Source organism: Empidonax traillii, unplaced genomic scaffold (assembly GCF_003031625.1).
Source record: "Empidonax traillii isolate 1590-97213 ecotype Southwest subspecies unplaced genomic scaffold, ASM303162v1 scaffold795:size289886, whole genome shotgun sequence".
NCBI lineage: Eukaryota > Metazoa > Chordata > Aves > Passeriformes > Tyrannidae > Empidonax > Empidonax traillii.
Window position 1 is genome coordinate 120,091 of NW_020955988.1, and position 20,976 is coordinate 141,066.

The following is a 20,976-nucleotide window of genomic DNA, read 5'->3' on the forward strand; positions in this document are numbered from 1 at the left end:
TGCCTGTATTTCAAGGCTCAACTCTCAATAAATAACACTATCAGTATTGCTAATTTTGACATTATCATCTGCTCCTCTCTCTGTTTTATTTTTCTTCAGTCCCTATATATACATCTCTAGAAGATGGGGCAACAGAATGCCTCACTGCTTTGCCTCCAGGTTCTGAGCAGACATAAAAGCTATATCAAATAGAGTTTTTAATTTGCAACTTTTAGCTGCAAAGAAGAGTAGCTATTAATGTAGCTATTTTTAAAAATATTCAGTTTTTATATAAGCTTTTGGTAAGGCAATCTTTCTCTTTACTTAAAAGTAACAAATAAATTTTAAATGTATTTATATTAATTATAAAAATAAAAATAAAATCCTACCAAAAATCACAGTCTTTCATTTACCTGGTACCTTGAGGGAAGGAAAGCATTGATATTACATTAATTTGTATGAATATTAAAAAAAAAAATCCTATCACTTTCAAAAATAATCATTTATGTAAGGCAGTAACTGTACTTCCACATAATTTAATTACTCCATTTTAAAACCTTTCTAAAAAGTATATTCTCTGCTTTGAGTAATGGTGTACAAAAGCAATCCACCTCAGCAGTTTAACATTTTAAGTGAAACAATCAATTTGAATGACAATCTGTTATTCATCCATAAAATATATTACCTCGTGAAAAATGGACATTTCTCCACAATATTACAGTCACACATTCCAGTGGAAGACTTAAAACAACTGGGACCTCAAAACCTTTAGATACAATTAAATATGTGTATGGCTAAATCAGCAGTAAGTGAATGTTTGAAGTCTATCAGGGTTGAGTGAAATAGCTCCATAACTAGAAGCTATGAATAAAATGAAAGAAGACAAAGACTTAATCACTAGTCAATTTCTTTGTGGGTAGAGAGAAAAGAGTCCAGTTATTTGACAGCTTTTATTTATCCAAAGGTCAGAATTAAGAAATATATATTTTATAGAAGCATTCTTTCAATAGATCAGAGAACCTATTCCTTCATATATATGTATCACAAAGCAATATTCATAAAACATGGCCCATGATAAGGAAAATGGAAAAAAAAAATATTTTGTGTAAAGCCAGATTCAGAGTCAATTTCCTGTTCCAGGAAGCAATTTTACTGTATTTGATTTGGAACTGGATAAACAAATTCCATCCCCACTCCACCAGGGAGTCTACATGGATATTTTAAAAGTTACAAAATCCCTACGTTAAGACTTAAAGAAGGTTGTGGTAAAACAGCACACCTGTAAAATCGTTAGTGCACCAAACAGCTTAGCTACCAATGCAGTGATGGACCATTACTCTTCATAGAAAAAAAGCACCTGTGAAGACTGCTTCTGCTTTAGGAAAGGGAGCAACAGCCAAGAAACAGGATGAGGCATTTGCTGCAGACTGGAAAATAATTTTTCCCCAGGTTCGGGCAGGGAAAAATTAGCTCAGAGTAGGAGCCAAGGGCTGGGAAATTCCTTTAAAATGAACTGCCTCATAAAAAGGAACTTTCATTCTGAACTTGGGGATGGGTAAGAGGGAGGAGATGTTTACTTCAGCTCTGGGTCTTTTTATTGAAGAGCTCTTGGACCTGGTCATCTGCACTGTGGTGACTGAGGACATGAAAGACTTGCCATCACTGCTAATGACACAGGTGAACTCTGTGTGGTTGAGTACTCACAGCTAATGTTGAGTATGATTGCTAAGTAGGTGATGGCTTTCAGTATGTAATGATAATGGTTGATAATGAGAACTAACCATTTGCATGAAATGTGCTGTTAATTAGTACCAGTCTGGAAAAGCTTTGTTTTACCATTACAGGCATATAATTTTTTTAAACATGCTTATTTACAGTGAAATCCAATTTCTAATTCTTAATTTTTTGTTTACAGCACATGTATTTATGTGTGTATATGCACGCACACATACTCAGGTACAGCAAATGGTTTCATCCCTAAAAGTAAGAGGTACTGACATGGAAATGAAGGAAAGCTGATCCATGTTGTGTTCCTAGACAGTAACAAGTGAGCGAGCTCTAAGAAAAATTCTTATTTGCTGTATGTAAAAGAACAGTTCTTGTAATCCTTATGGTAGTCTTTGATTTCAGTAGTACTTGGGTCAGTCATGAAATCAGTTGTGCAACTCTTCTGTAGAACAAGACTCTTGTTTCAAAGTTTTTCTAAGTGCATCTCTTCTAAGAAGCCATGAGCTTGTTAATATTTGAAGGGTACTGTGCATATGAACTGTATCTATCATGAAGGAACAGAATCATTATTGGACAGACTTCAGCTACCATAAATCTGTGCATGTTCACTAATTTCAGAGCAGCTATGCCTGTTTACCATGTTTATGGATAAGGTCTAATGATTATAGGACTAAGTCTGGACCAAGAATTTGGCAAGGAGCTTGAGGGGGGAAAAAAAGATTTACCCATAAATGTAAATGGTATCATAAAATTAAAATGCTTATCTTTTGCACTACAACTTCTAGTGCATTTTGTCAGAAGATTATCATTTGTAACTGACCATACCTAAGAAGTAGTTCCTCCTGATTCTCCTAATATTTTCCTGAACAAATTATACTGATGACCTTCAGATCAGAAATGGTTTTATGTTTATAAGTAAAGAATTTAGCACAGTCATAAAATATAAAAATAATATACAACATATAAATGATAGCAGCCATAAGACCTCTTCCCCTTAGTTAGCTTCTTATCAACATCAAAATTATTTGACTGATTCTATATCACTGACACTCTAATATTTTCCTATACTTAACCACTTCCAATATTTCATAGAAGGATAAATCTTCCTCTTCTCTTATATCCAGAAAATCAATTATTCTCTCAAATAAAGATACCAAGTTATCTACTAAAAAAAAAAAAAGTTATGGTTTTGATTTTCTGTTAATTTCTATTCCCATAACTAATTTCTTCCCAATGTATTCCAAAGGTTTCTACTCTATTGAAATTAAGACAGAGGTTTCTCTTTCAATGAGTTATGTTTTCCTTTCTATTGATTCCTGTACAATATTTATTATTTTACAGGTATATTCCAAATTTGACAAATCAACTACTCATCAAAATTTAAAAGTGTGCCAGTTTTCATTATTCTGCAATGACAGTCATTAACTGTCTTGATCTGAGCACATTAAACTCTGAGTACTGTTTCCTACTCAGATGTGGTAATTTCCATTTCTATTCTGTCATTGTCATTAGCCTTCCTTATCTCTGCCCATGAATACGGTTTGGTCTTACTGAAAGTGATGCAAAGTATTAATAATTTTGATTATTAATAACTTGGGTCATTTTAATCTCCTTCCAAAATTCTTTTGTTCACAAGTTTGTGTCTTCCCTTTTGATATCTATGTCTAAAAGAACTTCAAGACTAAGTAGAGATCAACAACATCTCTCAAGAATAACTCACTCCTGCTAAGATCACCAGTGCCCAGTGTCTTTGGAGGAACCTACCTTTGTCTATTAATTATTCGGACAACACAGCTGCTGCTTAATTTAACTGCAAGTTCACATAAATTTGTCTATAAGGATTGAAAGTTGAATAAAGAAATAGGAACATGGAGAATAACTGTTTACTTATAAATTTCCAGTGGCTGTTACTAGAGTTTCAGTCCCAGATGTCATGTGCTCCTTCCAGTTACCATCTGGATTCAGGGACAAATTTTTTTAATTAACTTCACTAGGTGGGATCAACAATAAATGTAAATTTCCCAGTGTTTCAAGTAGCTACACATTCAAGGAGCTAAATGGCAGAGAAAAAATTCATTCAGAGTGGGATATAATTCATCACTTGAAACAACAATTCCCTGCTGAATTTCACATGGTGCTACGTAGGTACTTAGAAGATTGAATCATACATTTTGAGCAAAGAATATTAATTTCTCTATTGTCATTCATGTAGTATATAACAGCTTAGTTGCTGACTGAAAAGAAAAGGGGTTTGGGGAGTAGTATAGGAACAATAGGAACAGTAAATGGATTTACAATTATTAGCCACATGAATTGTATTTCTAGTGTTACCACTAAATGTTGGCAGTGAAAGTAGTACTAAGAAAATTTTACTTTTCACAAAATATTGATCACAATATACAATGACGGAAGTATTTGAGTAGAAGCTGAGATTGCTTATGCTATGGTTTGATTGGTATTTGAAACCAAGTCAGAAGACTTCAGACTGAGAGAAAGAATCAATATTATGGAAATTACTACAGCTTTTCTTCTAACATTTTGACCTAAAATTGCAGAAGGAGGTAAATGAGGTAAGTTCTGGTCAGCACATTGTGATTCTGACAAATTGAGGTCTTATAAAATTAACTTCCTCAAAAAACAACCACCGCTGCAGGCCAAAATTTTATCATTTGATCATTGTGATCTATTGGATAGATATATTATGGGTTCATTAATGAATATTTGTATACGCTGCACATGGAGCACAGCTCAAGGAAAACAGTGATCATAACTAAAGGAGCTTAACACATCATCTTTTCAGCTGCTAAAGTAGCACTTGCACAAGCCTCAGTTTTCAGCTCAGCTAACTACACTACAGAGGTGGGTAACATGATAAATGGAAGAAGATGAAAAATAGGTCAACTGCACTAAACCAGCCCATTGTTATGGTCCTTCTTATCTGCCAAGATGGAAAGTGTGGAGTTTAAACAGATTCCCAGCTAGTGGAGAAACCCTTTAAGTGTTATATCTACCAGATCCATAACACACTGTTAGAGGTATAATGCATTCATCCTACTTACCCTTAAGGAAAATGGAGTGACATTGGAATAAAGAAATGCAAACAGGACATTTTTAATACTGCTGTTATTTTCAGCACATTTACATGTATAGATAGGATCTATCTCACTCATTAATGCTCCTTTTTTTTTGTTTTGCTCTCCTCAATATTTTCAACTCTTTCTTGAAAAATCTCATTCATTGATAGATATCCTCATAGATTTATGCAAAATTTTTGATTGAAACATCTGGATCTAAGGTAACTACTGTTTGAAAACAACAATTAAGTATGTAAACAGGCAGTGGCAAAAATAATAAATTGACTAGAGAGTAATGTGTACCTCCCTCTCTGTGCACCATGAATATTCTCCTGTATATGCTTTAATTGAAAAAGTTACTAGAGTCTAAGCCATGAAAATTGAAAAGCACTGTTAGATAAAATTTACAGTTGGATAAATAACTTAGTAGGAGATAATCCTACAGTTAATGCTAAAAAGGGAAGATAAGATATCAAAATGTTGACTACAGCAAATAGATCTTAAAATTCATTTTACTTTATTAATTCCATTTATCTAGCAGCCTCTCAAAAAGTTATCTTGCTTGTGCTGATGTAAAAACGTTCTGCTGTAGTCATGACTATACAAACTAAAATTGTAATCAAACTAAGTCAAGAAAAAAGTTAGTTATATTTTTATTAATAATAATTGTTACACATTTCACACACACTGCAGCAGACAGACTCATTATTTTCCTTGACTTCTCATGCCTAGTGAGAGACCAAAATTAGAGGAAATAAGGAAAAAAAGTAATCCCATCACCTGGAAAATAAGACACAGATTATGACTGTGTTAAAGTCAGGCTGAGTTACTCTGTCCAGTAAGGACCAGAAAACATTCAAAGTTTTCTGACAGGTCTGTACTAAAGAGATGAGCATCTCTTGTCCCACGCAGTATATTTCAATGACTTATTTATCATAGAAAATACTGGTCTTCGTACGATTTATTCAGATACTGCAGGGTTAAATAAATTCCAATTTCTACATAGAGTGCATAGTCACTCTCCTGGAATCAGCTGAAACACCAGCATTGCAGACACTGGTCTTCAAGAATGAAAAAATTATTTTTTTTCTTTTATATATATATATATATATATATATATATATATGCATGTATATATATATATCAATGTGTATATATATATCAAAATATATAAATATAAATATATATATATGTTTTAAAGTATGCCATTGGGCATAATTTAAAGCACACATGCACATACAGACACACACAAATACCTTGGCACATTTTGCTCGCCAAAAATGAATCTTGCAAGCAAATTCTGGTGAATCCATGTTATGCAACTAATTGAGGTAATCAAGGTACTCAACATCACACAAATATGCCTCTTGCTTCCAGAAATAATCTTCTGATTTCATTAGCTTTTAGAATTAGGACTCTTCTTTGACTTTAAATATACTACAAGCTCTGTACCTTGCATATAAATGTTCAGTCTGTCTGTTTAATCATTCAGTTTCAGTATTTTGCATGATGCCATATGTTCCTCTGACTAAACAATCTGCAGTTGCTATTCAGCTGGCTTTTATTTTTGAGATCTCTGGGATTTAAAATTTCTCTACCAGAAGTGCCATTCCCTTCATACTCTGATCTGCCTCTCAGCTTTACAATCAACAATCCATTTTTATACTCCCTAAAAGAGAACATGGATGGCATCATTTCTTCACATGATAATGTTAATTACTGTCACCTCATCACACTCATTTTTTTCATAACAGAAACCACAGGGATACATCAAATTAACTTCTTCCACTTCTGTATGCCTAGTCCAAAACCAAGAAGCTTAATTTCTAAATGATTTCATATTTGTGTAAATATATATATATATATATGTGTGTGTGTAAATACACTCTTTGAAATTTAGAGTATTTCACAAAGAATAATTGAAATTTAGAATGTCCTTCTTGTTCTTATAAAATTTACATCTATCTAGCTTTATCATGTTTTGTTTTGTTTTGTTTTGTTTTTAATCAAAGTTATATGATGCATTGGGTAGACCCTGGGTGGATGCTATGTGCCCACCAAAGCAACTCTATCACTCCCCTCATCAACTGGAAAGGAGAGAGAAAATATAGCCCAAAGAAGGCTCATGGGTAAAGATAAGGACAGGGAGAGATCATTTACCAGCTACCATCACCAGCAAAACAGACTCAACTTAGGGAAATTAGTTCAATTTATTGCAAATCTAATCAGACTAGGGTAATTAAAAACAAAAAGCAAATCTTAAAACACCTTCCCCCTACTCCCCTCTTCTTCCCAGGCTCAACTTCCCTCCTGAATTCACTGTTTCATTTCCCCAGAGGCAGAGGGGGACAGGGAATAGAGATTGTGGTCAATTCATCACAAATTGTTGCTCCTCCATCTCAGGTGGAGGACTCTGCCCACTTTTCTCCCATTCCAGTGCAAGTCACAGGAGACAGTCACAGGAAGCAGTCCTCCACAAACTTCCCAAAGTGAGTCCTTCCCACAGGCTACAGTTCTTCACCAGGTGCTCCAGCATGGGTCCTTCCCATGTGCTGCATTCCTTGTGGCCTTAGTCTTCACTGGTACTTTCTCCAACCACATTGCCGAGATCACAGGAGACAAAAGAAGGGACTGGGAGAATGAAAAACTGCCCACTGTAGCAGAAGATCAGTTTCAAGAACATATAAGGAACCTGAAGGTGCAAAAGTCCATGGGATGAGATTTATCTGTGGGTGCTGAGACTGGATAAATGACTTAGCCCCTATCCATCATATTTGAGAGATCATGGCAGACTGGTGGGGTTCCTAGTGACTGAAAAAGGGGAAACATAACCCCCATTTTTAAATAGGGGAAAAAAGGAAGTCTGGTGCAACTAAAAGTCAATCAGTAAGACCTTGATGCCAGGCACAATCATGGAGCAAATCCTCTTGGAAATTATGTTAAAGCATTTGGAAAATAAGGAGATGGTTGGTGACAGCCAACATGGTTTCAATAAGAGTAAATTGTATCTGACAAATCCAGTGGCCTTCTACAATAGGGTTATAGCGTTGGCGGACAAAGGGAAGAGCGACACCATCTACCTGGACTTGTGCAAAGTATTTGACACTGTCTCACATGACATGTTCGTCTCTAGCTGGAAAGACATGGATTTGACAGGTGGACCACTTGCTGGATAAGGAATTGGCTGGATGGCTGCACTCAGAGTTTTGGCCAACGGCTCAATGTCCAAGTGGAAAGCAACGATGAATGATGTTCCACAGGGATCAGTATTGGGACTGGTGTTGTTTAATATCTTTGTTAGTGATGGACAGTGGGACTGAGTGCACTTTCAGCAAGTTTGACAATGACACCTGCGTGGTGCAGTCATGTTGGAGGGATGGGATGTCATCCAAAGGGACCTTGACAAACTTGAAAACTGCAAACTTCAGGAAGTTCAACAAAGTGCAAGGACCTGCACATGGGTCAGGGCAATCCCAAGGACAAGTATGGCCTGGGCATAGAATGGATTGAGAGCAGTCCTGAGGAGATGGACTTTGGGGTGTTGGTTGATAAGAAGCTCAACATGAGCTGGCAATACGAGCTTGTGACCAAGACAGTCAACCGTATCCTGGGCAGCATCCAAAAAAGTGTGACAGGCAGGGCAACAGAAGTGATTCTGCCCCTCTACTCTGCTCTCAGGAGTACACACCTGCAGTACTGCATCCAGTTCTGGAGCCCACCAACATAAGAAGGACATTGACCTGTTGGACTGAGTCTGGAAGAGGGCCACAAAGATGATCAGAAGGCTGGAACACCTCAAGGAGACCCCCCACCTCTGACCATTTTGGAGTGAGGTACCTGCCCCAGCAGCAGTGCTGCATATCAGAGCACCCCTCTAAGGCAGCTGCCTGGCCCCCCAGCCGGGCCAGCAGCGCAAGGAAAAGCTAGCAAGGGACTGGGGCTGACCCCCGATGGTGGTGCCAGGCAGGAAAAGCTCCTTCTCAGGGGTTGAACAGGAGAACGAAACGGTGGCTGCCAGCTCTGTCGGCGATGGGCAGGAAGACAAACAAACAAAGGCCCCGATGTGTGGTACCAACCACTTTTTTAAGAAATGCGTCCCACTCTCATGCCCCTCTGCACGATACCCTCCTCTCTGCTGCCTCCCCCAGTGCAGGTAAATGGGGGGGAGGGAGGGGGAGGGGGGGGAGTTACCCTTTCATTGTCAGTGACCAGTACCCAGTAATTGGTATTGGGAAAATTCTGACAGCTCTTTTCAAACCTATAACGTTGGAACTAGATGATTGTCATGGTTGAAGTAGATTTTTATGTTGTATTCCCTTTTTTCAACATTGTTTTGGAGGGACTGCTTCTTTAGGAATGAATCTCGTACCCTCCCTTGCCAGGGTCAGGTGGAAGGGGAAGAACAAAAATGCACTGCGTGGAAAACAGAACTCTTTCTCTTCCCCAGACCAAATGTTTCTGTGATTGGCGGAGTCCAGGAGCCACCATTTCCCATAGGAGCTGAGTGGACCCGAGCCATACCAGCATCAGAGCATCTCGGGATCACCATCACCCCTATGCATACCACTGTCATTCACTGGAGCCCTCCCTGCAGCTTGCTCACTGCCCAGAACGCTGCTGTTGCCACCTCCGGATCATCACGCAAACCGCCCCTAGAGTCAGTGCTTACTTTGGCAGAATAACCTTTTCAGGACAAGATATTTTTCCAGGTTCTGCTTTGCCTCCTCTTTCCTGTGGTTTTGGTTTTTGTTCTTTGTTTTCCCAGGGGAAAAGGAGGGAAGGGAAGCATGTGTTGATCGTTGTTTCTGTTTGTATACAAAAGGGAGTTCAAGTGGATGGGAGGGGAGAGACCAGAAGTGATTTCTCTCTCTGTTGTTGGTTTGAATCATTCTGTTGGTATTGTTGTTTTTACTGCTATATTTCTTGTCAGTAAACTGTAATTTTTCTTTTCTCTTTTACCTCCTCACATTTTGTTACTTTGTATTGGTGGTAAATAAAAGGGGAGGGAGATTATTTTACTGAAGTTCCCGCCCCAATATTTGTCTTTAAACCAAGACAATCATCTTTAAGGTGCCTTCCAACTCAAGCTATTCTATGGTTCCCAAATTATTGAAAACACTTCCAAAAATATCCCCTCCACCACCAAATTGGCCCTTTATGATTTACGGTTTTATGCAGATAGAATTAGTGCCAGATTTATGGGCCCTAAAAGAAAATAGTTGCTTTATGTTCAAAGGCAGTTTACTCACCAAAGGCAAAATTTACACATTTTGTTTTATGATAGAAATCAAGAACACATACTGGCAGTTTCTAAGGCTCATTAGACCAACTAATCTGATGCTTTTCTAAATTAATTTAACACTGATTATTTCTTAATACCTTTTTTAACTTACTTTAAGATGTTTTTCAGTTTCCATTGTCCTATGAAATCAGCTTCTGGTTTCTGGCAGTGCTTAATTCAGCAACGTTTTCTGAAGTGTATCTTTAGTCCTTGTGTCAGATTTAATAGCTCCACTTAGTGTTTTAGTTAACTTCTATACTCAGCTACTTTGCTGTTTATAGTTTCATCTGCTTCCATCTGCTCTGAATAAAGTTGCAGTAAATCTGGCCTCTTGCCTTTTCTGTCAATTTTTAAGCAGAAAGAAAGTCTAGAGGGCAGCAGCCCCAGACCTGCAAGGCTTAGTGGAAATCCTCACTCCCTCACAGACCCATTTGTGTTGAATAAAACACAAACAGTCCATGAAGGATTTAAGATCCTTAAGCTTTATGATATCTGCTGAGGACCTGGGGAAGGAAAGAAAAGAACTTGTAAAAGAAATTTTATGAGAATAGTAAATTATTTTCTACCTATGATTATAAAATTATTCATTCATTTTAGATACCTTTTCTCTAGTTGGCTTTAGTTATAGTAACAGGTGTTTCTCTTTTTGATTCATCACATACTAAAAGTTTTGACCTGGCTGCTAGAATTAGTTTCTCAAAAATTCAATTGAATTTTTCTGAAAATTCAAATTGAAAAAAAAATTAAGGAAATCTTTATTATTGATTTCTCTAAGAACGTAAACAAAACACTTATCTTGAGCTGACCTACAGAGAGAGTGATGAAAGGAAATAAGTGTTCATTTAATTAAAACATTCATTTATTTAATCAAGAATAGGAATCACTAAGAACTCAGGATGAAAGAGAGAAAGAGGAAAAGGTAATTGTCTTCCTTCAGCTGTGAAACTCATTTTTAACGGATGTTTGTATTAGTTTTCATTCTCTCCCATACTGCACTGAGGGGGGTGTGATGAAGCAGCTGTGTGGTTCTTTTCTGCCTAACCACAGCAACATCAGGGAAAAACAGGGCTCACAGACTGAACAGATCTATGCTACAGAGTAAATACCAGTAAACAGACAATTAAAAAGTCACCTCTTATGTCTTCGTGGTGCAAAATGGTTTGGTAACAGGACACAAAGAATAATCGTGTTACTAATCTTACTAATTATTAAGTGGCACAAAGTTGGGCAGCACTAATACTAACTTTGACAATACTTTCATTTAGTTACAAGCTCACGAATTTCCCCTCATCCAGTAGAGATCTGTTGCAAGCCAGAATTAGTTTTATATTAGAAAGCTGGATGAGTCACTAAAGTGACAGCTGAACTATGCCTTGAAAGCGTTATGTGGCCTCTTTAAGGAGGCTGTTTAAGCAGTTAACAAACGATTACAATTTACGAGTAGAGAACTCATCCAGCATTTACTAGTAGAGCGATGGCTTCCATTTGTGAAAGCTGGCAAGAGGAACAGAATATGAGATGCTGTGATTCGAGTGAGCACCAGAAAATGTTGTTCGCTTCCCATTTCTGAAGTTCCCTTGTGTCAGGCAGAGCACTCCCCATCTGAACATTCTATTTTGATCTTAACATCACATATATAAGGTAGCCATGCTACATATTGGGCAGTGTAAGACCTAGTGACAGACCCTGCTTTCCCTTGAAATAATCCTGATGAAAAAAAAGGGAGAAAGAAATAATAATCATGGGAAATAACCCTAAGAAAAGAACTTCTGTTTAGTCTCATAGATCCCCAAGGGTGAACAATAAAACCATCACACTTGTAGAGCACACCACAGAGTGCCTCCTTCTCACAGTATATACAACTGTATTCACTGAGCAGCTTTATTTTTCCACTTTTTAATCAATGTCTTCCTTATATAGAAAACTGAGGTAATTATACTTAAGCCCTTCTGAAAGACATTCCCTTTAACATTAGGAAAACATAATATGAAAGTACAAATTATTCCAATGCAAGAGAGAGAAGAGAATGAAAAATAATACAAAGATCTGGATGAAAAAAAAAGAAAAAGAAATCACACAGAAATTACTATTAACAGAAAATTATGTATAGAAAATAGGCTTAAAAATTCAAATACTAAACTCCTTATATGCAGTATTGAAGAAACTTAAAAAAAAAAAATAAATTCAGAGGTAACACTATAGACCACTAGAAAAAAATTGTATTAGAAACCTGAACCCTGTTGGAAAGATATTTGATCTATTAGACTTGGAGTAGTTGGAGAAAGGATATACCCATGGAAGTGGGATATACTTTTCTCTCCTATGCATCCAAAAGATGGGATTTGTGAGAATAAAGCTCACATTACAATGAGAATAAAACTCCATTATGAAGTAATGAAGCAACCTGTGCAACTGAAATAGAGGAAATAACTCATAGCACATTTCTTACACGGAGGCAAATGTACTGAAGGTTATATAGAATTATTTTTAAGAGATGAATGGAATACAACCATATTATTAAATGGTAGTCACTAGTCTAATTTTTAAAGAGTCTTCCATACTGCAAATTACAGAACAGAGCAGAGTGACTTTTGTGTCCCCTGGATGCCCCATCCGGATCCTGGAGAAACCATGCAAAGATGCAAAAAGGAAAACACTGCTGTCTGACCAAGAAGTTGAGTGCTCTGAACAGGTGGACAAATATGTTTCCCAAGTCTTAGCATTCTAAGACTTCTAATGGAAACATAATGTAAACGAGTGTACAGAAACATTTCTGCAAAGTTTCAGCCTCCAGGGACACTTTCAGCCACACTGAATCTCTGCTAGCACCACTTTGATGAATCTGCACTAGCAATGCTTTGGGGCTTTCTTTCACAGCTGAAGACACTGGTGCTCTGTGTATACCTCATCTGTGTGAGGTTTGAATAAGAGTTCAGCACCCTGCAAACAAAACGTTTTGATAAAACTTCAAGGAGACCATTTTTAACGATGATTTTCTTCTCAGACCCGTCATTTAGTTTTTTTCCATGATCTTACTCACAGATTGCACAAGATAAGTACAAGAAATCGGCTAAATGTTTATTCATAGAACTAGTGTGGGATTATTTTTATCTCAGTAGGCACATCGTAAGCTCAGAAGTAAAGTATCTACTTTTAAATTGGATAACACTAAGGAAATAAAGTTCAGGGAGCATGAAGATACCAAAGAACAAAGATTTTTTTAAATGTTGAATTTTTTCTTTTAAAAAAAGAGCAGCTAGTGGGAGGAAAAAAAATCATGAAAGCAAACTTTTTAGATAATAGTTACACTGAGTCAGTTTTCTTAAGGAAAGGCATACATTTTTATTGAAAAAATAGGTTGAGATAAAGAGCGGTAGTAAGCAAGGTCAGATCTCTGCATGGTCAGATCTCTGCATATAATAAAAGGTAAATTGGTTTACCTGTTATAAGCACAACCCCAAGAAGGTGACAAACACATGTAATCTTCAATTAGCGTAACATTTTACATGTTTTCACATGTAGTGGTGGTTATCCAGAAAAGATGGTGACATTATACTACAGGTGCTCCATTTTGACACCTATCTGCATCACTGGCTCAAGGCTACTACTAGCCTTTAAATGACCCAAGATTGAGAGGTGTTGTCAGTCAGTATTTACTCATTATTTTTAATTTGATAAATCTGTGGGTATAGTCTGTTTCTTGCTGTTGAATATCAAATGTGAAATTTAAGTCACGATTCTTAGCTGTAACCATCCACAGAAATTAAATTCAAAGCAAAAATGAACAGGGCCTGAACTAATTATCACTTACAGTGAATGGAACATTGCCGTATTTTTTTCTCATTTGATTTGTTTGGTTTTCTGTTGACATCACTAAATAAGCTTTAGCCATAGCGAAAGACAAAGCTCATGATCCAAAAATAAATTTCACAAGCTTTGACATGCTTTTTAAAGTGAAATGTACACACCTGATGAAAAATATTCATACTGACAGCTGAATAGTTGAAACTGTGGAAGAAGAATTCAGGTATCTTGAAGGATCACTGAGAAGAAATGCACAAATTTGTTTTGACAGGAAAGAATATGTCGCAGAATACTGAAAAAATTGGGGGAGATTTAGCCTCCATTCAACATATATGTAGATATAGCTATATGTGAGTTGTGTTAGATGCTTAGTCAAAGTGAAGAAGAAGAAAAGGGGAAAGAAAAAACCAGCAATTTTTATTACACATTTCTACAGAGAAAGCACAATGAAATCTCAGAGGAGGCAAGGTTGAAGATAAGGTATAAAAAGTAGAAAATTATTCAATATCTTGTGATAGAAAAGGAAGAATTTCAGAGAAATGAGACAGTAGAACTGAAAAGATACTGATGAGTAAGATGCTAACAGTACATAAACAAGGTAAGTAGTTATGGGACAAAGTTTATTATGTAAGATCAGAAAAAGAAACAATTCTGCAAAGAAAAAATATACTCTTTCTTGAGAGGTTAGAAAGGATAAGAACCTTGAAACAAATGGGCAGAAAACAGAAATTTCAGCCTTTAAGTGATCAATCAGTTTGGACCTAGTGTAAGAGACTGACAAGTTTTATGTTTTAAACATTCTTAAGATCACCAAAGCCCACTCTGGATTTCACGCAATTGGACTGTGTGTTAAGCCTTCTGATGGGAACCTGAGGTAAGATAAAAGTGGTACTATTGTCTAATCATCTTAGGTTTAAGGAGAAGTAAACAAGGCTGAGAGGAGGAAATAGCCCACAGACTCATTCACATACTCTGCCCTTCCTGTGAGAGACGGGATTGTTAATGCTAATGGCTCAAACAATCAGCAGGGTGCTTTGCTAACAGTGTGTGCAGTGGCCGCTCAGGTGCTGAGGGTGTGCATACCCCACACCTCAGGGTGTTAAACAAGACAAGAGGCAAATCCTAGGAGGCAAGGTAGCTTTTCTTTTTCCTTACACAAATGACTCAGCTGTGATAACTCCCCTCTGGGGAAGCCCAAGAGTTCCACAAATAGACTAAAGGTGGTAATCTCTGGTGATGGGCCATGATGGGCTGTAATGTGCCATAATGGACTCATCTGCACTGACATAATTGACATATCTGGTGTCTTAGAATGTGTCAAAGACTCATGACTGTTACACCCCAGTCCAGAAGCCCCATGCTTTTACGGGGTGTTACACTTTAATTTCAAGCTTCAAGAGATTTTGCCTACATAAACTCTTGCAAAGTTTTTTCATTCTTTGATACCTTGAGTTCACGTCCAGATAAAGGACTACAGACCTTTTCTCTAAATGATTTCTTTTAATTTGGTGAGAAAATAGGCATATTGGCAGAAAGGGTTTTACAAAAAATAACATGAAAACCAAGGATACTACACCCAGTACAAAGAACTCAATTCAACAAAGAACTCAAAGAAGCATTGCACTTAATAACAAGTGATTAGGCAAACACCAACCCAAACTTACCTGAAATACAGACAGTAGGTGTTAAAGTTGCCCAAAGAGGAAGGAAAGAGAGATTAGAAGAAAGAATAAAGAGAGAAAGAGAAGAGAGAAACATAGTTACCACTCTGAAGGTTCCATGTTGACAGTTCAGCGGGGCAAAGACCAAGTCACAGTGGACACTATGTGTGTGTCTCTTTATAGGCCCTGGCTATTGTGGCTACTCCCTCCAGGCAGGACCTTTGGCTCACTGCCACTCACTGTCCCCCTCGCCAAAGTGAGAGGCATCACAGCCAACCAGAGGCTCTGGTGGAGTGTTGTTGTCAGGCCACCAGACTCTGAAATTGCAACTACTAAATCCCATCACTGGATCCAACAGGTGGCGATTATTTATCTTTCTGCTTTTATGCTTTCTTTTTTTTTCTTTTCCTTAGACGTTTTCTGGCATTTTATTTTTATGCTTTTATATTGTTATATTGCTATAGATAATAACAACCAAAAATGGCAACAAACCTGTTTTTCTTTGAAACCAGATTGTTTTATAAATAAAATAAACCCTACAGATATATATTTACAAACACCAATCATTCAGTGTCATTTCACTCTAATCCACCTTAAGGGATATATTAACAAGAACCTGGGTTATCCTCACCTTCTGGATTGTAACAGTCAGAAACCTAGATTTGCTGAAATTTCTTTAAAAGTGTGTTTCAGAAAAAGTTACATTGACACGTTCAGGAAGAAGGACTGTAGTGAAGGATGCTACTGCATTGGAAATTAAATGTCAGAGAAATATGTACACAAATACCTTAAAAATGAAGGCAGAAGAGTGGGAAATACGTACTAGATAATGATCTAACTTCAAGGTTGCACTGAAACTACTCATTGTCATCTACAAGCTAAAGTAGTCTGTGTTTTTACAGACAGAGACAAGGTTAGTGCTGCTGGAGAATAAAAGAAAATAATGACACTGAACAGCAATAATGAATGAAGGAATAGAGGAGACAGAGTTTGACACCGTGTATATTACTTTGCCACAGCGTTGGCTGTTAGAAACACTATCAGAAGGGAAAAATAAATGCAACATTTTAGAGACATAGAGATGTCTCTACAGTTGTGACCTTCAAACTGTGTTGTTTGCCACTTGGTACTATTTTGCTTTAAAAATTAATTGAGGGACTCGTCATTGTTAAATTCAATATTTCTTTAATTTAACTGTTCTTGTCTCCAAAGTAATATTATTTCAGCATAGTATTCACAAAAGTACACATATAAAAACAAACATGAATATAAATGGCCCATAATTTTCTGATGTTATTTGTATCATAACAGCCATTGTCAAGACTCCATATCATAACAGCTGTTGTAAAGACTCCTCTTAACACAGGTTCCCCACCTGATTGTCCTGTTAAATTTTTGAAGATTTTTTGACACAGTATTTCAAAGCCACTATTTCTGGTTTCCGCACGAAAGAGTTTTAAGTCTAATTTCATACTATTCCTTCTTCTGTACTGCTTGTAATGTTTGTTAATTCTTTTCTGTATGACTAAAATACTGAATGTGGGACTAAAAACCTGTATGTGAGCAGGAAAAAAGTATGTTAAAATAAGTATATTTAGATAAATATATAACATGGGCCAATAAAATTTGGAATTAAAAGTTTCTTTACTGAGGTATGATTATAGTTTTGGACATTCTACCCAATGTAGTAATTTCAACAGAAATAGAATTAGGTAAAGTTACATTCTAGAGTTGCAGGCAGAATTTCTGAACAAAACTAGATTAGGAGGGTTAAAATAGTCAGTAGTCTGACAGAGTACTGAGGATTCAACAGTAGTCTGAGGGAGTTTAGGGAAAAAAAGTAGAAAGGAACAGCTAAATCCTTTTTTTTTTTTTCCTTGATATGAACGAGAAACATGAATTTGAATCTTTTACATTCAAAGTTAGTATTCCAAGAATTGGATATTTTGTGTTATTATCTGATTACCCCCACAGAAACAAAGGCATTATAATTAATTCAAGAAGGAAAAAAAGTAGTTCATGTCAGGGCATATAAAACATTTTGCACCATCTGTCAGATCCCACAGATTGTTTATTACAGTTTTGTATTTATTGACCAAAGTCTACCTACCTGACTGGCATTTTTCCTTGTCTGAAATGAAGGTCCACTTCCTGCTTGTATTAGCTTACACTTTCTCTTTCATGTACAAAACAAAATAGTCTGTGAAACCTTTTCTATTATAAATTCAAATAAAATTAAACTCTGCCACTATATACCAACCAAGAATGCTGGTAAGGCCTTTAGGTTGCCATTTGGAGTATTCAAACTTCAAAAAACATATTTTTTAGGAAACTCTCCTGTTGTTTTTGTAATTATGTTGGTTTCTCAAATGCTTATATGAGTGGGTAAACATCTATACAAAGATGAAAAGCCACCCATGCCTCCCAAATAATGTAAATTTAATATTGTTTAAGGATTGTGGGTTTTTTTTTAGTTTGTTTGGTGTTTGTTTGTTTGTTTGTTTTATTTGAGCAGAAAAATTAGGAGTTAGAATTCAAGTTATCTCAAATCTGGCTTGGACATATTTTTAAATAGGCCTTCTGTGGAAATGTTTCTCTAGAGATACTCATCGCGAGACATAAAAGTCAAATCAGGGACTTTGTTCCGCAGAGGCTACACCTACACCAGTGGGTTGTGTAGCCTGGCAAAAATGGATCAGCAAAGTGGAAAGAGTGGTACCAAGAACAATATGGGCTTTGAGGAGCTAACTTCTGATGAACCATGCTGTGTTCCCTTGCATACAACTCCAGGGACACACAATGTGTCAAAGATGTGCCACTGCTTTTTTTAATTCAATTAAGCCTTTTAAAAAAGTATTTGCCAATTTTTAATTATATAAAATATGACTTGGAGGAATGTCATGGGGTTATTTAGTCAAACAATTCTGCCCCAAGTCAGGATCAGCTGACATTTTAGCTCATGGCTTTCTTTTTCGTTTTTTCTTTTTTCCCCACTAGACTCAGAGAATTTATTAACTTTCAGGTTTTTGGTAGAGTGAGCAAAAAAAGAATCAACACCAAACAACTTTTTGCTAACAACTTTTTGAAATTACTAAAATTATGTTGCCACAAAAAATGAGAGATCATTTTTTCTTTGTGTCTTGCATTGATTCTTGCACGTTCTTTGAAATTCTTTAGCAAGATGCTTAATTTAAATGAACAACCAAAGAGTCCTGATTTATGTAAAATTTCTTGCCTGTTTTGTCCTTAATAATTTTTTGTTAATAATAGGTAATATTACCATGAACTCACACAGAAAGGCAAAGCTATTCATTTCTTTATCTCCTTGTCTCTTCCTTTTTATTTTTTTTCCAGTTTTACATATCATGGTTTATTACGAACGACAAAGCATTGTGTTTTGGCCTATTTTTTCAAGTACTTAGGTGCATTATGGTATTATGTGATGCTTTTGAAGGATGTAGATTTTAGACCATCCTTTGTACAAAAAAAATCAACCTACCTGATCACAGAGTATTTTTATGCATAAAACAACAAAGGTATTTAGTTAACATTACTTCAGTATTTTTAAACTCAATAATTACTCAAGCATTATATCTAAAAAATATACATTTGTCCTGAACTTTTATAGACTGATTTACTATTTATTTCATAAATCATTGTGTCCTTTCTATAACTATCTATAACTTGATGCCAAATGATTTTCCTGGAGAAAGGAGTGACAGTAAGAGTTAACACTTTATTGCATAATCTGAAATCTTAAAGTACTTGTAGTAATTTAGATCATAACAAAGCATTAAATGATAATGTCTAGGAAGTTGAACTGAAACTTTATTAATTGGTTCTCTACAGTCTTAAAATTTCTAGGGAGAACATCCAGTGACGGCCTCTGTTAAGAACTCTAGCACAGATGAGAGATCTCTTGCTGATTATAACAATCTTTATGAAATTCATAGTCATTTTCAAGACTACGTGCATAAAAATCCACAACTATGTTGGTACTTGTTACGCTCTTTTAAGTGGATCAGTACAAATCTCAAACCATTGGAACAAATTTCAGAAAGACAATAAAAAGTAATTTGCCTCTAGCAAAAATAAAGCACTTACTAAACAGTGCACACCATGAGACAAGCTCAAAGTACTACATAAAAATTAAATAATTTTGCTATATACCAACATTTATAAATATTAATATATTTGCATCACATATGAGGAATTTGAAGCAAATGCTCTAATGTGATTCATCTGCAGTGTTCAGAAATTACATCAATGATCTCAGAGGATTCCAAGGTTTCATCTCGAACTGCTAGGTCATCCTCAAACCATAAATATTTCTGTTTCATATGCATCAAAATTATGTAACAATTAAAATTCCAACCAAGTATTACATCTAACCAAAGTAAGGACAAGTTACACGAAAGATTATTCTCTTCTTATAATTGTACATAATGTAAAATATTATGCAAAAATGTAATGAAAAAAAAATTCTTAACCAGACTATTATTTCCACTTTCATTAGGAAAAAAACATTATTCCATGAATGGTTAGCACTGATAGGGATATTTCTCTCAGCATTTTTAGGGGTTATCTAGTGTCTTCTGTTAATGCTGACTACTTAATGCATATTTTGCTTGTCCTAGCAAAAGGCTGAACAACCTAATAGGAGTTATTTCCATGGATTTCTTTCCATGGTGTTGAAAAATGTAGGATTTGGGCAAATTGTTATTACTATGAACAGACTATTAACTGGATAAGTATTGTTTACATAAACAGAAATTTTACAAATAACTGTCTGTTCAATGAGCTGAAAAGTAGCACTAAGCTATAGAAGAAAACTTAATGTGCTGACATTAGTAACTACAAGGGTTTGAAAGTTTTCCCTGTAGCATGTAACCTGAAAGAATCTTGAAAGTCTAGGGATTAATTCTGCTGAAATTCATTAAAGCTCTACAAAATTATTTAACATGTAAAAGAGTTAGTGCCACCAAATTTTTTTCTTCTTTCAGCTGATTGCTGGTCCATTGTTCATATTCAGGAAGAATCCCAAACATTTTACTGTTTAATGTAGTTAGGGTTTGCTTTCAACCAGAGAATTCCTGTGTCCACCTCTTCTTTACTCTTCTGGAAAAGTGTTCACCTGTGTGAGGCATATCTTGAGACTGTTGTGAAAGATATCCTGAAACTAAAAAAAAAAGAAACCCACCCCCCAAAAAAAACCAAACCAAAACAAAACCACAAAACAAACAAACAAACCCAACAACAACAAAAACACACACACACACACACACACACAAAAAGAAAACAACAACAACAAAAAAGAAAATCCAGACTAATCATTCAGAAACTATTCAATCAAAGAAGGCACTATGGTCTCTAGTCCAGTTGCTGGAACCCAGGCAGATGCACTTACTGACCACACAGGTTGCTGGCGTTCAGACCCCCTCAGACAGGG